Source organism: Bos taurus, chromosome 29 (genome assembly GCF_002263795.3).
Source record: "Bos taurus isolate L1 Dominette 01449 registration number 42190680 breed Hereford chromosome 29, ARS-UCD2.0, whole genome shotgun sequence".
NCBI lineage: Eukaryota > Metazoa > Chordata > Mammalia > Artiodactyla > Bovidae > Bos > Bos taurus.
The window spans coordinates 40,900,900-40,916,035 of record NC_037356.1 but is presented as its reverse complement, the minus strand read 5'-3'; the positions used below and the strand labels follow the sequence as shown (position 1 = coordinate 40,916,035).

The 15,136-nt window shown below is 57.7% G+C and overlaps 2 protein-coding genes across 5 annotated transcripts in view; one reads left to right on the top strand and one right to left on the bottom strand.

Moving 5' to 3' along the window:
- CSKMT (citrate synthase lysine methyltransferase) overlaps nucleotides 1-15,136 on the bottom strand; it is a 427,761-nt gene that overhangs the window by 81,778 nt on the left and 330,847 nt on the right. The gene's annotated exons all lie outside the window — the stretch shown is intronic.
- AHNAK (AHNAK nucleoprotein) overlaps nucleotides 8,561-15,136 on the top strand; it is a 91,810-nt gene continuing 85,234 nt past the window's right edge. For all 4 annotated transcript variants that reach the window (XM_024987677.2, XM_002699316.7, XM_024987667.2 and 1 more), the window contains exon 1: nucleotides 8,561-8,707. The gene's annotated coding sequence lies outside the window, so the exon portion shown is untranslated. The remainder of the gene's footprint in view (nucleotides 8,708-15,136) is intronic.

Below are 15,136 nucleotides of genomic sequence, written 5' to 3'. Positions count from 1 at the left end.
TCTGTGAATAAATGATTGGGAACGTTGTGATTTGGAATCCAGTTGGGTGGGGATGGGTTGATTCTTGCTCAGACTTTGCTCCCTGGTAGCTCTGTCTTGAGTTGGATCCAAACCTGCTACCTACCTGTCTTGCTTCTGAATATTCTGGGCTCCTCTAGGATAGGATCTAAGAGTGCTAGGTGCTGGCCAGGATGTGCCCTAGGCTGGTTGCTGGGGCCTCACAGAACCTGTCAGACCCCTCCCGGATTCCATTTCCCTCCACACCTCCTGCTCCTTGTCTTGTGTAATCTTCCCGACCTTCCTGGGTACCCTTAATCTTCCCAGGACCTTGGAGACAGGCAGGAGAAATCGAGCCGGGCAGGTAGGTTTGAAGGGTTAGCCTGAGAGGCCCAGGGGAAGCCGCGGCGGTTCCGCGGGGTGGGCCGCAGCTCGAGCTGCGGCGGGCCTGGCAGCCCACGTGGACAGCGGAGTTCTGGCGTGGGGGGCCTGGACCGCCTCCCAGCCTCCTTCGGAGACTGCAGGAAGAGTGACTCATCCACACGTCCTGCCTCCAGCGCCTCTAACTCGGGCGGTTTGGTGCCAGGAAGTACGGCCAGGTTGTCGGGAGGCCAGGCCTGCGCTTGGGGGAGGGCCAGGACCCGCAAGCCAGAGGTGGGGTGGGAGGCCGAAGGGAGGGGGTTGTGGCCTCTAGAAGGCTTGCTGTTGGCCTCCCAGGGGGAGGCGGGGTGAGATGGGAGGGCCTCTACCCTGCAGGGGTGGGCTCGAAAGAGATGAACCGCAGGAGTTTCTAGCGGCAGATGTGGGGCGGGGTAAGGGGGAATACATCTGTAGCTAGTTCGGTCCCCACCCTGCCCCGGGGAGCCCTGAGTCACCTCACCGCCGCAGGCTGGGGACTCGCGCCCTAAAGGATCCAGCTGGGCGCCCCCCTCCCTCGTCCTCCGCGCTGCTGGCTGCAGCCCCGCCCCTTTCTCCGCCCCTCCCAGCGCGGGGCGTGGGCGCTCCCGGCCCGGCTCGCCACCAGCAGCCAGTGAGAGCTTGCGCGGTGGGGAGGTTTCCCGTGGCAGAGTCACTTTCGTGACGTGCAGGGGAGGCTCGCGCAGGAGCTGGCAAACCCGCGCCCAGGGTGCGGCTCAGGCCGACAGGCGCTGGGGTCGCGGGGTGGAAAGGGATGAGGGCGCTGCGAGTGGGTCGAGAGCTGAGGACAGGGCAGAGTCTTGGAGAAAAGGGATGGGGGAAAGAGGAGGCTGTTTCATCCGCTTACTGGACAGATTCTCAGCGCCTCCAGAAAGAGAGGGTGAGAAACTGGAGAGGGGGCCAGGGCTCAAGAGGTGCCTTTGACTGCAGATAAAATCTTTACAGAGGCTAGAGTGTCAATGGGAGGCCGAGTCTTGGTTTAACTTGTAGATAAACCAGTAGATACTGGTCAAAGCAGCTATTTATTTTAGCTTTGTTGGTGCTTCTGCTTAAGTCACTTATTAAAAAGTCAAAAGCCTTTTAAGTTCTTCCAAGAAAGACCTAGATTATCTTTTCCTCATGTCCTGGTTGGAGCCGGAGCTGGACAGCTGCTGCTCACACTGGGTCGGACCCATCCCACCAGCTGCCCACATGCCCCACGTGTGCCAGTTCCCCTTTTGAAGGGTGGGGGAAGGGTCTAGAATGTTGAAGAGAGAGGCATGAAGTGCTTTGAAGACTCCACCCAGTCATTTCTGAAACTGATACAGTGGTTTTCATGGCAACCTTTCATGGCATGTCCTCAGAATGCAAACTTTCCCTCCAAACATGAAATGGATTTTCCTGGGTGAGTGTGGCTTCCCTGATTCACCCATCAGCAGTACCTCTGGGACACTGTCACTTCCCCCACGTGATTTGATCGGTTCTGTGTATGTCAGAATGTCATTCTGGGGCATCCACTGTCTTTATTCTTTGCCTAATGCTATGGAGCTAAAATATTGGCGCTCCAGAAAGGTTAGAGAAACTATGCCACCTGCTCTTGTCTGTTTGCTCTAATCAGGCTGGCATGGCTCCCAGAGGAGGCTGTGTTTTACTCCAGTGGACTGACTGGGGTGTCCCAGTACCTCAGCACCCGAGGGATGGGTGGAGTGGTAGGTGATGGCGGTTGCTGGAGAGTAACCCTATATTCACTTGAATCTCTTGTAAGAGGGAGAATGTCTTGGGTAGTTAGGGCTGGGTCAATGGCAAAGGTATCCTTCGTGACCCTGGATCTCTAGACGTTCCTGGATTTTTTTCGTTCTTGTAGCCCCCTCCCCTGCTGTAACCACCCCTTTTTGTTTTCCTAATTTCCTCGGGATTCCAAAGACAGCCTGTTGACCTTACTTTGTTTTATACAATGGGCAGGCTTTGCGCTGAGCCAGAGCTGGATGGTCATTCAGTGTTTGGGGCTATTTCTGATCAGATCTCCCGTGGAATGTGCCTCCCTCTACTTCCAGCTGCCCCCTCCCCTCCGCAGCAGGAACAGCTGTCATGTGAGGGCCTCTCCCGCTGGCTCAGCCCTTTTGCAATCATCTGGCTGGCTCTGCCAGGATGGGGGTGGATAGTGAGGATGGGCAGAGCCAAGGGGTAAGCGAGGGGACATGGCAGGTCAGGGGAGCCATTGGAGGGTAGGGAGGGCTATGGAGTGGAAGGCAGAAGGATTGCCAAGGCCAGGCAGGAGGAGTGGGAGCCAGGTCGGGGAGGTTAGGGCACTCATCAAAGGGACGCGGGGGCCCACACTGGAATTGGAAGCTTTCTAAGTTGTAAGGGAGAGTTGGTTATAGCGGGACCTTGGCTGGTCATTCTCCACGGAGATCTGCATTTCCCTGACTCACAGGGGAGCCGCGGGGTGCCTTCCTGCCTGTCGGCCTCTGTGCGGGGACCTGAGTCACCGAGTTGCCTGGGGTGTTGGCTGCCCTACGGTGGCCTTGCCTGTGCCCATGCCCCGCCCACTTCTACTGTTAGGACAGGGGTTAGCAAACACACCCCTTTTATCCCACTGTGTTCAATAGCAGCTCTCCATCTCTTTGACTCAGTCTTACAGAATGTACCTCTGGGAGACCACAGCACGTAGTCCCTTTCTTTCACCTAAGAGGAAACTGGAGTCCAGAGAGGGAAGTGACTTATCAGGGGTGCATGCTTCTCTTTCCACAGTTCTTGCAGCCGCTCAACTGAGTCACTTTTGCTCCCAAAAAAAGAGCAGAAGGGTGCTTCTCCCAAAAGTGGTGGACAAAGCACACTAGGTTTTGGAAGCCAGGAAGAGGGTGGTATCAGCCCGAGAAGGACAGCCCCGACCTGAGTAAGGCTCGTGGAAGTGGAGCAGGTCCTAGGGCAGGGTCAGCCCTAGCAATCCAAGTCCCTGGGGCGGCGGGCAGAGGGCACAGGGTGTAGCAGAGGCGGGACTTCGAGTGACAGGAACCTCAACTATGTGGTGACTCAGGCTCTGGGCAGCCTAGGCCCCTTCCTTCCCCGCTCAGTCTGATCCCCTTAAACTGGACTTGGGAAGTGTGAGCAGAGGACGGAGAGGGAAGCCCAGGCTGGTCTCCCCTTCCCCGGGGAACTGGGGGGAAAGCAGAGGAATCTGGAAAGTGTGGGAGAAAGGCAGAGTCCAAAAAAGGGGAGAGGAGACTGGTGCTCCCCTCTCCCGGCGCCTCCCTCATGCTCCCCGCTCCCTGCTGGGGAGGGGAGCTGGCTGGGGCGTTGGCTGCTTCGTTCATTCCAGCTCCCTCCCTCGGCTCCTGTTTACAAGTCCATCCGCCCAGTCCCCAGCTCAGCTTTGGGCTTTTTTTTTTCCTCTCCCTCCCTCCCTTGACAGTCTCATTCAGTCCTGTTTTGCCACTTCTTTCCCTTAATCCTGGGTCCCCATTTCCTGTTATCTTTTTGCTCCCCCAGCATCCTAGCCCCAACAGCGCAGGGCCATCTAGGAATCCAGTTGTCACTGTGCATCCTCCCGCCCCACTCTCCCTGCCCCCTTTTTGCCCCCCTTCACTTGCCCGGACAGCATTTCTTTGCCTTCTTACCTCCCAGTCTCTCTACTCAGGGCCCTGGGTCTTGTCTCTTGTTCTCTAATCAGCTTTAACTTGGGTTCTGCTTGGGCCTGAAGATCTCAATTAGGACTGAGTGTAATGGGAGGGTTTCCGGTATCCCAGCTGTCTGATCTGAGCAATTCAGGAACTCCTTATTTGAAGCCTGAGCTTTAAATACAGGCTAGGATTTGAATTGAGCTGGAGGAGGATGGGTTGACTTGGCTTCCTATGTTGAGTTTGAGTTTGGAGTTTGAGAATTGCTTAGAAAATAATGTTTGGATCCCAGAATCACCCAATAAACTTGCTGCTCCATTGGGGAAGATGATAGATTAGGAATCAAAAGTGAGAGACTTCCCTGGTGATCCAGTGGCTAAGACTCTGATCTCCCAATGCAGGGGGCCCGGCTTCGACCCCTGATCAGGGAACTAGATCTCACATGCCAAAACTAAGATCTGGTGCAGCCAAATAAATATATATTTTTCAAAGAATTGAAAGTGAATGGAGAAGGGCCTGGTGCTTGGCAGGGATGCTCATGTCTGAGCTGGTGTGTTGTATAGGGTGGAGAGGGGGGTCTGGGAAATGCCCTGTGACTCAAAAAAGGGGTGACAGTAATTTCTGTGCTCCTAAGGCTGACATGCCAAAGGGCCCTCGACTGGACGAAAAGTCTGCTTTCAAAGAGATTGAGAACAGATTGCACCTTTCACTTCCTTCCTGGGATCAGAGTTTAAAAGCCATGATGACTCGTAGAGCAATCGCATCTTTTCTTCCTCATCATGCACTGATTTCAGAGAAGGGGACTGTGGGGAGAAGGGAAGGGAAGGGGAATCCCCTGGCACAGGGCCTGCCCACAGAGCGCCCCTTTGGGGTTGCTATGGAAACAGGCATAATAAGAACAAAACAGAGGCACGTTGCCTGGCAACACAGGAGCCCAGGGTTCATCACACACATACTACCTACAAATCAGGGAACCCCCGGGGAGGGAGTGGCACTTTTGGTGAAGCTGGGGTATCCCAGTGATGACGAGTCCTAGAGCTGACCTTGCTTTTCCAGTGGGTCTGGAGGACTGTGTGGTGTGGGACACTTCTGAAGGGCAGTGGAGGACCAGCGGGAAGGCTGAAGTCCTCTCAGATCACTGGGTAGCTCTTACTTTGATGGGGAAATCTGAAACAATGTTCAGACGGAGGGAACTCCTTTTAACTAAAAAATAGTGTGTCTTTGTGGGGGGAGTAAGATATGGGTGTAAAAGATCTGGAAGAAAAAATGACATCCAGTTTTTCCAAAGCATGGGACTCACAGTACAAGGTAGCTTAGCATCAGAGGCTAGATCCTTCTGGACTAAGCACCTGGGGGCAGGGATTCCATCTTGTCAAGGACTCCGTTACCTGTACCACCACCACCACCATCACCTACCCCTGGCCCAGTGCTGGACACAGTAAATGTTTGTGCAAAGCTGCATGAGAGAACTACATGTGGGGGCTGAGAGTGAGGGGAACCTCGTGGGGTACAGGATGCTGTTGTATAAAGAACAGGAACTTTGGGGGGAGTTCTCTGGTGGGCCATTGGTTAAGACTCCAAGCTTCCAATGCAAGGGGCGCAGTGCAGGTTCGATCCCTGGTCAAGGAACTAAGATCCTACATGCATGGCCAAAAAAATTATTTAAAAAAACAAGATGAACAAGGGCTTTGGGGCCAGTTATATCTGCAGTTTATTCATTCATTCATTCACTCACTTTTTTAGCAAAGTGTTCTGGCGTGATTGCTAGGTGCCAGCCACTGCTGTAGACATAGAGTACGCAGCAGGAAACAAACAATGCCTGCCCTCCTGGAGCTTAGATGTGGATGGGAGCTTTGAGTCCGGCTTCTGAAGGTTATGTGATTTTAGGTAAATCACTGCCCCTCTCCCAGACCATTTCCTTCCTGCGTGTGAGGATTAAATGGGCTGACACACGAGGTGCCTACAGCAGTGTCAGACAAGATCACCATGAAGGTAGCTCTTGGGGAGGAGGGGTGAAAGACGGGGGCTACAGCAGTAGGCAGAAGGAGAAGGGGTGGCAGAAATCTCTCAAAGTGTTGCGTCTCCAGTTGCACCATTGAAGACTGTTGAAAATATTCCCTTTCCCTGCCAGCTTTGGTGTGGCAAATAGGGTCATGGCTTTTTAGGGGCAGAGTCTAGTTTACCCCTTCTGTATCCTCCTAGCCTAGAAGCAGGGAGGAGCCACTCCCCAGGACCACCTCCCACCAGGTATCCTGACACTCGTGCCCCTGAACCAAGTACCTGGACAGTAATCCCTGCTCTGCAGCTGCTCCCCAGACCGGCCTCTCCTGCCTTCTTCTCTGTTGACCAAGAGGGTGGCCAGAACAAACAATGGAGCTGATAAGTTGGCTCTGAGCCCAGGACACCAGCCTCTGCTCTTTCACTCCTGGGGGGTTGAGGGAGTCCCAGCTGAGTCGAAGGCGCAATATTCACACCCTCCCACACTCTTCCTTTCCTGTTTCAGCCCCTCCCTCTAAATTCCCATGGCCCTTTGTGCAGACCCCTATCTTTGTGGCATATGTCATATCGTAGCTATCTTTCTGAAAAACCTGTCGATCAGCTCCCATTTTAACATGCACTGGAAACCCTCACACTTTCAAGGAACCAAATGATTCATTTCGTAAAGTTAATACTCCTCTGATAAACTGTTAACTGTGGTTATTTTGGGGGAGAGGGACTAACTTGGGGGTGGAGGGAATCATCTACTTTTTACTGTTCTGCTTTTCTGTACTGACATCCTTCACCCTATAGAGGTATTGATTTTATCTCCGAAACAGCAACAAGGATTAATCAGATTTGTAGGGTCACGGCCCACTTTATCTGTATTCTTGGTCTATATTTAAAAAACTGAATACATGTTATTTAATATGAAATAAAATTAAAAAAATTTATATCGGAAATAATTAGCTGTTGGTTTTATTTTTTTAAAGCATCCCAAAGTTGAATTTTTTTTTTCTTTAAATAAGGTAGGTGCTGGGAAAGAGAAGCAGACCACAATGGAGGTGGAAGTGATTCTAAAAGTCTGGGTTTCTGATTCTGTGCTTGTGATACAGGTGGTGGAACTGCCTCTGCTCTAGGTTTGAGTCACTGTGTGTGCGAGAGAGAGAGAGAGAGAGAGAGAGAGAGAGAGAGACAGAGAGAGACAGAGAGAGAGAGACAGAGAGAGAGAGAGAGACAGAGAGACAGAGAGAGAGAGAGAGACAGAGAGAGAGAGAGAGAAAATATGAGAGATTGCCAGTGCCCAAGTCTGTGCTTTGACTATGTGTCTCTGCATGTCTGTGCCGGTCTGAATGCCTACACACGTGTCTCCACCTTTCTGTGTCCATTATCTGCCTGCCTGCCTGTCTGTGGCTCCTTTGGCTGGGTCTTCCCTCCCCCACGCCTGTACCCTATGCCGGTAACTGGACCTGGGACACAGCCCCCAGGGCTGGCAGCGGAGTTGGCTGTTGGGTATTTTTAGCCTGTAAACATGTTTGCCATTTCAGAGGACAGGGCCGCTGGTCTCAGCCCCAGCCCACTCAGGATGGAACAGCGGGCCAGGTCTTCTCAGGTCTCCAGCCTGGGGTCTCACTTCCCCAGCATTCCAGAGGAAAGACAAACTGGCTCCACGTGGGCAGTGGGTGGTCATCCAAAAGAGAGGATAAGAGGATTCATGGGGGTGAAGCCAGAAGGCCCCCCCGCACCCCGTCATTAAACGTTTAATAAAATCTCCGTGTAGTTAGAAGTGGCTGTGGGAAATGGCTGTAAAATTGGAAACTCAGCGTCCAGGGGAGTGGGGCGGTGGAGGAGGGGGTCCGAGCAGAAATAGAGAAAAGTGGGGGACAGGGAGGCAGGCAGCGCGGACTCTGATCCTGCAAGGGGTGCGGGCCTGACTCCCGTGTCGCTGCAGCGGCCAGAGAGGCACGGTGGCGCGTGGGGCGCTGGTGACCCTGACTCCAGCAGGTGGGGCCAACATCTCCAGGCCGGTTCTGGGGGCGGGGAGGGGCTGAGGGGCGCCCAGAAAGAGGGAGGGCGAGAAGTGGGCGCGGCTGCGTGAAGAACCAAGTGAAGAACCCGGGGCCTAGGATTAGAAGGGTAGTGGGCAGCGTTGAGAGAAAACTCAAAGGTCCGCTTCAGGCTGGAGGTCGCGGCTGAATCACTCAAGCCCCTGCAGGCGCCGGACCCCTTGGGTCCTTCCTGCAAAATGGGCTGATTTGCAGGTCCAGCTTCCAAGAGTTTCTTGCAGAAGAAGCCACCCGCCTAAGTCAGGGGGCAAATCCAGGCCCGGTGGGGCCGGGGTGGGCAGTGGATGGGGGCTGGGGAAGGCAGCACCTCGGATGTGCCGCGCCCCCGGGTCCCCGCGGCCCCGGTGCCCTCCCAGCAGCCCGCTCTCGGGTCCCAGCAGGGTCGGCCCGGCTCGCCCGTCCCAGCCCAGCTCCGGCCCCGCCCGGCCCCGCCCTCTCCCCACAGCTCGGGGCAGACCCGCCCGCTGGAGCCGGAGTTACAAGAGCCGCCTCCGCGCGCAGGGGCCCGGCCACTCGGAGCAGCTCCGCCGCGGGGACTGCACCGCCCGCCCTGCCGGACCCGCCCCGACCGGGGCTCGCCGCCTGCAACAGCCGCAGCACCGCGACCTCGGGCTCCGCGCCGGCTATGGCTGTGCCCTGGGGCTGAGCGCGCAGGTAGGGGCCTCCGGCGCACCTTGGCGCGATCGGGGAACGCGACGCCGGGAACGCGGGAGGGGAGGTGGGTGGCAGGACTTGGGCGAGGCTCTTTGGATGGGTGTCACTGTGAAGGCTCAACTTGGAGCAAGGTGGGCAGTCCCGGGCCGCCACGGGGAGGCCAACCGTGGTGTCCTGGAAAAGGAGCTCTGCCTCTGGAGTTGGGGCGTTGGAAGGGGCGCAAGTCGGGCAAAGTTGGAAAATCCTCCTAGGAGCGGTTTGCTCCAGTCCGTCTGTCTCTCGAGGGCTGATCGTTGTCCCTGCTGCACGGCCGGGCTCCGGTTCTTTGCCCAGTAACCCGTCCCACCCCCTCCTTCTCCATGGGGCGGTGGCTCGGCGAGCTGCTCCGCGCCTATTCCGTGTTTACTGGAGAAGTTTCCGAGATCGCGGCGCGGCCCCTCGGCCCCTCCCGGCGCCCCTGCGCCCCCGCGCCGCGCACCCCGTCCGCCGTCCCTCCCCGCGCCCCACACCTCCGCCCCTGACTTCGCGTCCCGAGTCCTCCGGGCCCCACCCAGTTCTGCACCACCAGCCTCTCCCTTTCTGGCTCCCGGCGGCCCCTCAGCCTCCCTTCGGCTGCCCCGCCCTAGTCTTGCCCCTCTGTGTTCCCAGCTCCAGAAAAAATCCCTTCTTCCTCTAGGGCGGCGGAGCCTGGAAGTTTGCAGCGCGCCCCGCGGCGGGACGGGTGGGAGTGGGGGTGGGGGACATAATTGGGGAGATTCTTGCACTGGGGGTGGGCGGGGAGTGGGGCTGTGCAGCGGCGCGGCCCTCGGGACCGCCCCTTCCCCTTCAGAGGCGGCGCTCTCTCCCCAACTCCACTCCCAAACCCGTCCGGGCGGGATGGCCCCCGCCCCAGAGCCTGGCTCGGCGCCAGCAGCCTGAGGAATGTGGTGGTTGGAGCCGGTGACTAATTCAAACCAGAACTCGGGGAGGAGTGGCGAGGGGTAAAGGGGAGGGGGGCGACGGGGCTTGTGTGGGAGGCGGGGGCCGGAGTCCGGCGGGCGTAGGGGGAGGAGGGCTCAGCTCCCCTCCCCGGACCCCTCCGCTCCCGCGGCGCGCTCTTGGGGCGACGGCGGAGGGGCGAGGTCCTGCTGGAGAGTTGGAAAGTCTCCGGGCTTAGGGTGTGTTCGGAGAACTGTGTTATATAAGGCTTTCCCATGCCGGGAGAGGGTGTGCAGTGCGCGAGGGCTGGCCCTCCGCTGGCGGGCTCGGTGCCCCCTGCAGTGCCAGGGCCCCGGGATGCGGGGGCGCAGCCCTTTGGCGTCGCTGGCCACGAGGGACACGTGGGTCTGAGCAAGGCTGACTCTGCCCCGTGGGTGGGAGGGGAGCCTAATGGGCAGAAGGGGCATCCAGCTGGACCCCTGCACTACGTGGGGAGGGCACTGGCGCCTCTGCACGTTGTGGCCCCAGAGAATTGTGAGCCTCGTGTGTGCCTGTCGCAGGGCGTGGCTGCCACCCAGGAGGTGGTGAGGTGCCCCCAGGGAGCCTGCTGCTGGGTGCCCTGTTCTGCGGAGTGGATCTCTGAAAAGGCACCGTGGGATCCTCCCGTGCCAGCGAGGTCCTTAGCGCAGGTCCTGGACCTTTGCAGGAAAAGGGACCCAGAGAGTTACCTCCGGGTTCTGAAACAGTTTCCTCGACTAGGATCCAGCCTCTGACTGCAGGGATTGTGTGCCCTGTGGTGCACAGCCTAGAACGTGAGAGAGACTGGGTTGATTTTGGGCAACACAGTGATGCATTGGAGGGCTGGGGTGATAGAAGAAGGCAACGGAGTCAGGGGAAAGGAGAGAGGTTGAAGATGCATTGGAAGGCATTTTAGGGCCCCCTCACCAGGGCTGGGTCTAAATTCGGGGAGTAAGATTCTCCTTTGGTGCTCTGTCTCTTCTGCCCCCAGGAGGGAAATCCCTGGGGCAGGGTGTGGCACTCACTTCCTTTCTGAAGCTCATTGGGGAAGCTTCCTTCTCGTTGGCCCCCAAGGATGATGGGTTGGGCTAGCCCTTGATTCGGGTGTGTATGCCCAGTGGGGAGAGAAGGGAGCCCGCAGCTGAGGGGTGAGGTGGGGGGGAGAGGACGGGAAGGGGGGTGGGGGCATGAGAGGTGGGCTAGCAGAGGACGAAGGGTCTGGAGTATTGGCAACGGGGATCGGAGGGTGTCTGTGGCCCTCCCCAAAGCCTTGTCCTTGAAGGTTATACGCAGCGACATTGTTCAGGAAGCCAGGACACATAAGAAGCCACATAGGTGGGGCTTACTGCTGATGCTGGGGGGCCCCGAAGCAGTGATTCGGGGGTCCTTGTCGGGGCAAGTTTGTGAAGAGCTGAGGACTTGAACCAGCCAGACTCTGGTTGGCTCCCCTCCCACCCACGGAGCAGAGTCAGCCAGTTGAGGGGAATGTGACTGCAGGTCCAGGGCTCAAAGTGGGACCCAAAAGAATGACTCCTGGGAGACCTGTGAAGGGAGATGGCCATCATCGGTCAAGGGCAGGGAATGGGCAGGGGGGTCCCAGGGTCACCTTCATCCCAGGAAGGCCTCGGCTGGGGGTTTCTCGGGCACCACCGACCTGGATTCCTAGGCTCAGTTGGAATGGGCTGGCTGGCCCTGGCCGAGCACGCCACCCCAAGCCTGAGGAGCTCGTTTGAGAGGTTGGGGCGAAGCTGTGGAGGTGGAGGAGTGTGTGGATCTCTGGGGTGTGGTCATCACCTTCCTCAGCACTTGGGAACCGCCTGGGGACAGGCAGAAGCAGACTGGCAGAGCTAGTCCGACTCCTGCTGGTAACTCTCCCCTGCTGACTCTCACCTCCCCACCACACCCAGGAAACCCCAGCTTCTCTCTCTCCCTGGAGCTGGGCTGACCAGGGGCATGTGCACATGAGGCAGGGGGGTCGCCCCTGGAGAGGGGTGGGAATGGGACGTTTCAACTGGTGTTTGCTAGGGCTTTCTGCTGTCCCATTGCCCCCTGACGGGCTTCATCCAGGCTCCCAGGGAGCTGGCATTTCCCTGGGCTCTGACCATCCCGCTGGGCTCCCGGCCTTCCCGAGCTGACTGGTTTCCTCCAGGCTTGGGTGAGCCTAAGAGGCATAGTGGGGGGAGCGGGGGTCTCCTGGGTGGGCCACAGTGGGCTCAGCAGGAATGTGTGTGTTGATGGACCCCCTCTTCCTCCCTTCAGCTTCCAGACGGCCAGATGGGCTGTTGTAGGGGAGGTCCCAGCTCTGGGGTCACTGTTTCATGGTGGCCTTGAGACTGACTGCTCATGTCAGAGCTGAGAATGTTACCTGTGAGAGGGCGTCTCTGGCTGGCGGGCCAGTCCTGAATGCGTCACCTCTGCTTGCGTCTGGGGCGCAGCGGGCAGGGGGTAGTCGTGGGACTATGCCCGGTGGTGGTGGTGGAGGTTTCATGGGGGCTGCGGGGGGAAGGACTCCAGTGAGTTTCTCTGTCTTGGACAGTTCTAGGCCCTGGAGTTTGTGTCCAGAGGCCTGAGGGAGGGTGAGCACAGGCCTGGGCGTGAGGCCGTGGCTGATGGAGGCTTCAGGGAGGGGCATCCTGCCCTGTCCCCCGGGGGCCGGAGCGGAGGTTCTAGGGGAAGGGGAAGCGCCTGGCCAGGCTGGGGGTGGCTCTTTGGCAGCTGGGCCGAGCAGCCTGGCCGAGAGCCCCTGCACTAGCGGGGCCCGGCCGCTGGGCGGAGAGCTGGACCATGGTAGCTCCCAAACTGTAATCTATCCCCCAGGGCGAGACTGGGAGAGGGAGTGAGCTCACCCGTCCTCAACTCAGCAGGGTGCTTCCCAGCCACCCACCCCACATCCTTGAGCTGGTGTCTTCATCCTAGCTGTCCTGGGTCAAGGCCCACTCTTCTCTGGAGAGGTGGCTAGGTGTGGGGACTGCTCGCATGGGGAATGTAAAGCTGCCCCAGAGCCCCCCCACTCCAAGAACCCCCCAGTTCCACAAGGAAGTCCCTCTGGGTCAGGGAAGGAAGATAGAATCTCTCTTCTGGCTGGAAGCTTGAACTTGGACCACTGGGGCTAGGGGAGTGAGAGGGGCCAGGGGACAGAGGTGGAGAAAGACCTCTGGGCCTAGCCCTGGAAGCAGCTGGCCCCCAGGGGTGGGGGTAGGGAGCTGCCCTGGAAGCTGAGGTGCAGGGAAACTCCAGCATGGTGATGAGGGGCCAGGGAGAGGGACTGGAGGGGAGGATAGGGCTGGGTGATGAGGCTGGAGAAACTTCTTCCTGGTGGGAGGTGTGGGCGGGGCCAGCGGCCCAGGCAGCCAGGGAGGAGCTCGCAGGTGCACACAGACTCTGGACACCAGGTTAACAAGAAGCAGGCTCCCTCCGTGATGGACAGGGCTTGGGGCTGCCCAGACTCGAGTCTGCTGTGAGCTGGTGGAGGCAGGGACTGTGAGCCTGCTCTGGGCTGGGAGGGGTTGGGGATTCAGGAGTGTCTCTGCATGCATTGGGTGGGTCGTCTGTTGGCCTTGCGAGTCTTTGATCATCTCACCAGTGCCCATATTGCCCATGTCTTGCAACATGTTGGTCAGATTCTCGATGATAATTCGACCTCCCCAACACACACACCCTATGCAAGTTGAAAGTGCCCCTAGGGGTGTGCTGCCCAGAATCAGCTGACCTCAGAGTTCTTGGTGCCAGCGTAGACTCGGGAGATAACTGTGCAATCTACTCCATTTAGAATGGGACAGGTTTTTTTTTCAGACCGAGGTCTGGCAGCTGCGTACATGGAGATCCATTTGGAGGTTTTAGCACCCAGGAGAGAGGCCACCCCTCTCTTCCTCCTTGTCCTCTGACCTGGGCTCTGCCTGTCAGGGCTGTTCCCATTTCCCAGTGATTGGGAGTGTTTGCCTTAACCTGCTGGGGCCTGTCTCCAGGTGGGCCTGTCTCTTGGTCTCACCTGCTGGGGTCCAGAGAGTCTCCAGGTGAGCTGCGTTCTGGATAGCTCAGGACTTCTGAGTCCTAGGGACATAGTGCTGATGAGCCTAGAACCACAAGGGCCCTCAGATCCTGGGCTTTGGGAGACCTGGGGCTCTGCCCATTCTGGGTTTGGGGTCTCCGAGCTGGGTCGGGACGAGGCTGGTGTGTGGGCACAGAGGCTGGTGGCCACTCACCTTTCCTCCTATGCTTGTGACACTTGATGGGCATCACTGCTTCCTGGGGGTCTCCTGCCCCTACCCAAACCTCAAGCCCTCTCTTTCTTGTGTTTTAACATCCCCTGAAGCATCCTGGTCCCACTCTGTGGGTCTCTCTTTGGACGAGTCTGGAGGCTTGTCCGGCCCCCTGTGGGTATGTCTCTCCGGCGCTCACTGGGCCTCCCTCCACGTAGATCTCTCTCGCTTGTGCATCTTTCTCTGTGGTTTCTCATCCTGTGTCTGTGTTTATTCGTGTCTTCATCCCTTTCCCTGGTTAAGACTGTTGGCCTCGGAGTCCGAGATCCCTGGGCTCGCATTTCACTTCTGTCTCATACTCGGGCAAGTCATTTAACCTCGGGGCCTGTTTCTGCACTCTAAAATAAGGATATTAATTCTTAATCACATGGGATTGTTTGGGAAAGAAAGGGGACCCCAGGCATGGAACCAGCACAGTCCTGGGGCACTATGGGAGCTTGGCAAAATTCTTTCTCTTCACCTGGGAGGGGTTGTTTCTTTTAATGTGGCTCTTTCTCTTCCTCTTTACAGCCTGGTGAGTTCTCGAGAGTAGATGGCCTCTCTGGGTGTGTCTCTCTTTTCTCTGAATATCCCAGCCCCTGGCCCTTGGCTCTGTGTGTGTTCGTGGCTTTCTGACTGGTGGAAGTCTCAGCTCTGGTTCTGAGTCATCTTGTTCTCACCTTGGGGTACTGCTTCTCTGGGGCCTGTGTGTCTGGTGGGTCAGTTTGCCCGTGTGCTAGGTAGAAGTGTTGCTGTCTGTGTCCTCCCCATTTCGGGCTGGCATGCTTCTTTCCGTCTTGGCATGTCACCTTTGATGTCCTGCCTTTGGAGGGCATATGCAGAAACTCAGGTCCAGAGGGACCTGCTGTGTATCTTGACTTCAGGTGTGGTGCGTGGAGGCACTGAGGCGTACGGACCTGACTCTCAGGGTGTGTGTGTGTGTATCAGTTCCTGTCGTCTTGACACTGACCCTGGCTGCGACGTTGTCTTTGGCTGCTGCAGCAGTTAGGCTGCGCCCCCTCCCTGGCTGTGTTCACACTGGCTCTCGGGCAGAAGGGATTTCCTGGGACCAGTGGGAGAACATGCCCTTCTAGGGGGTCACAGCTGGCGGGGACCATCTTCCCCGGGCAAAGGGTCTGCTTCCTGGTCTTCTCCTGGGTCTGCCTGGGTGTTGCCCACCCAGGGCAGAGATCTGCAGAGATGGCATGGGCAGAACCCTGCTGCATGCACATCCTCTTTGTGGTTTTGAATCATC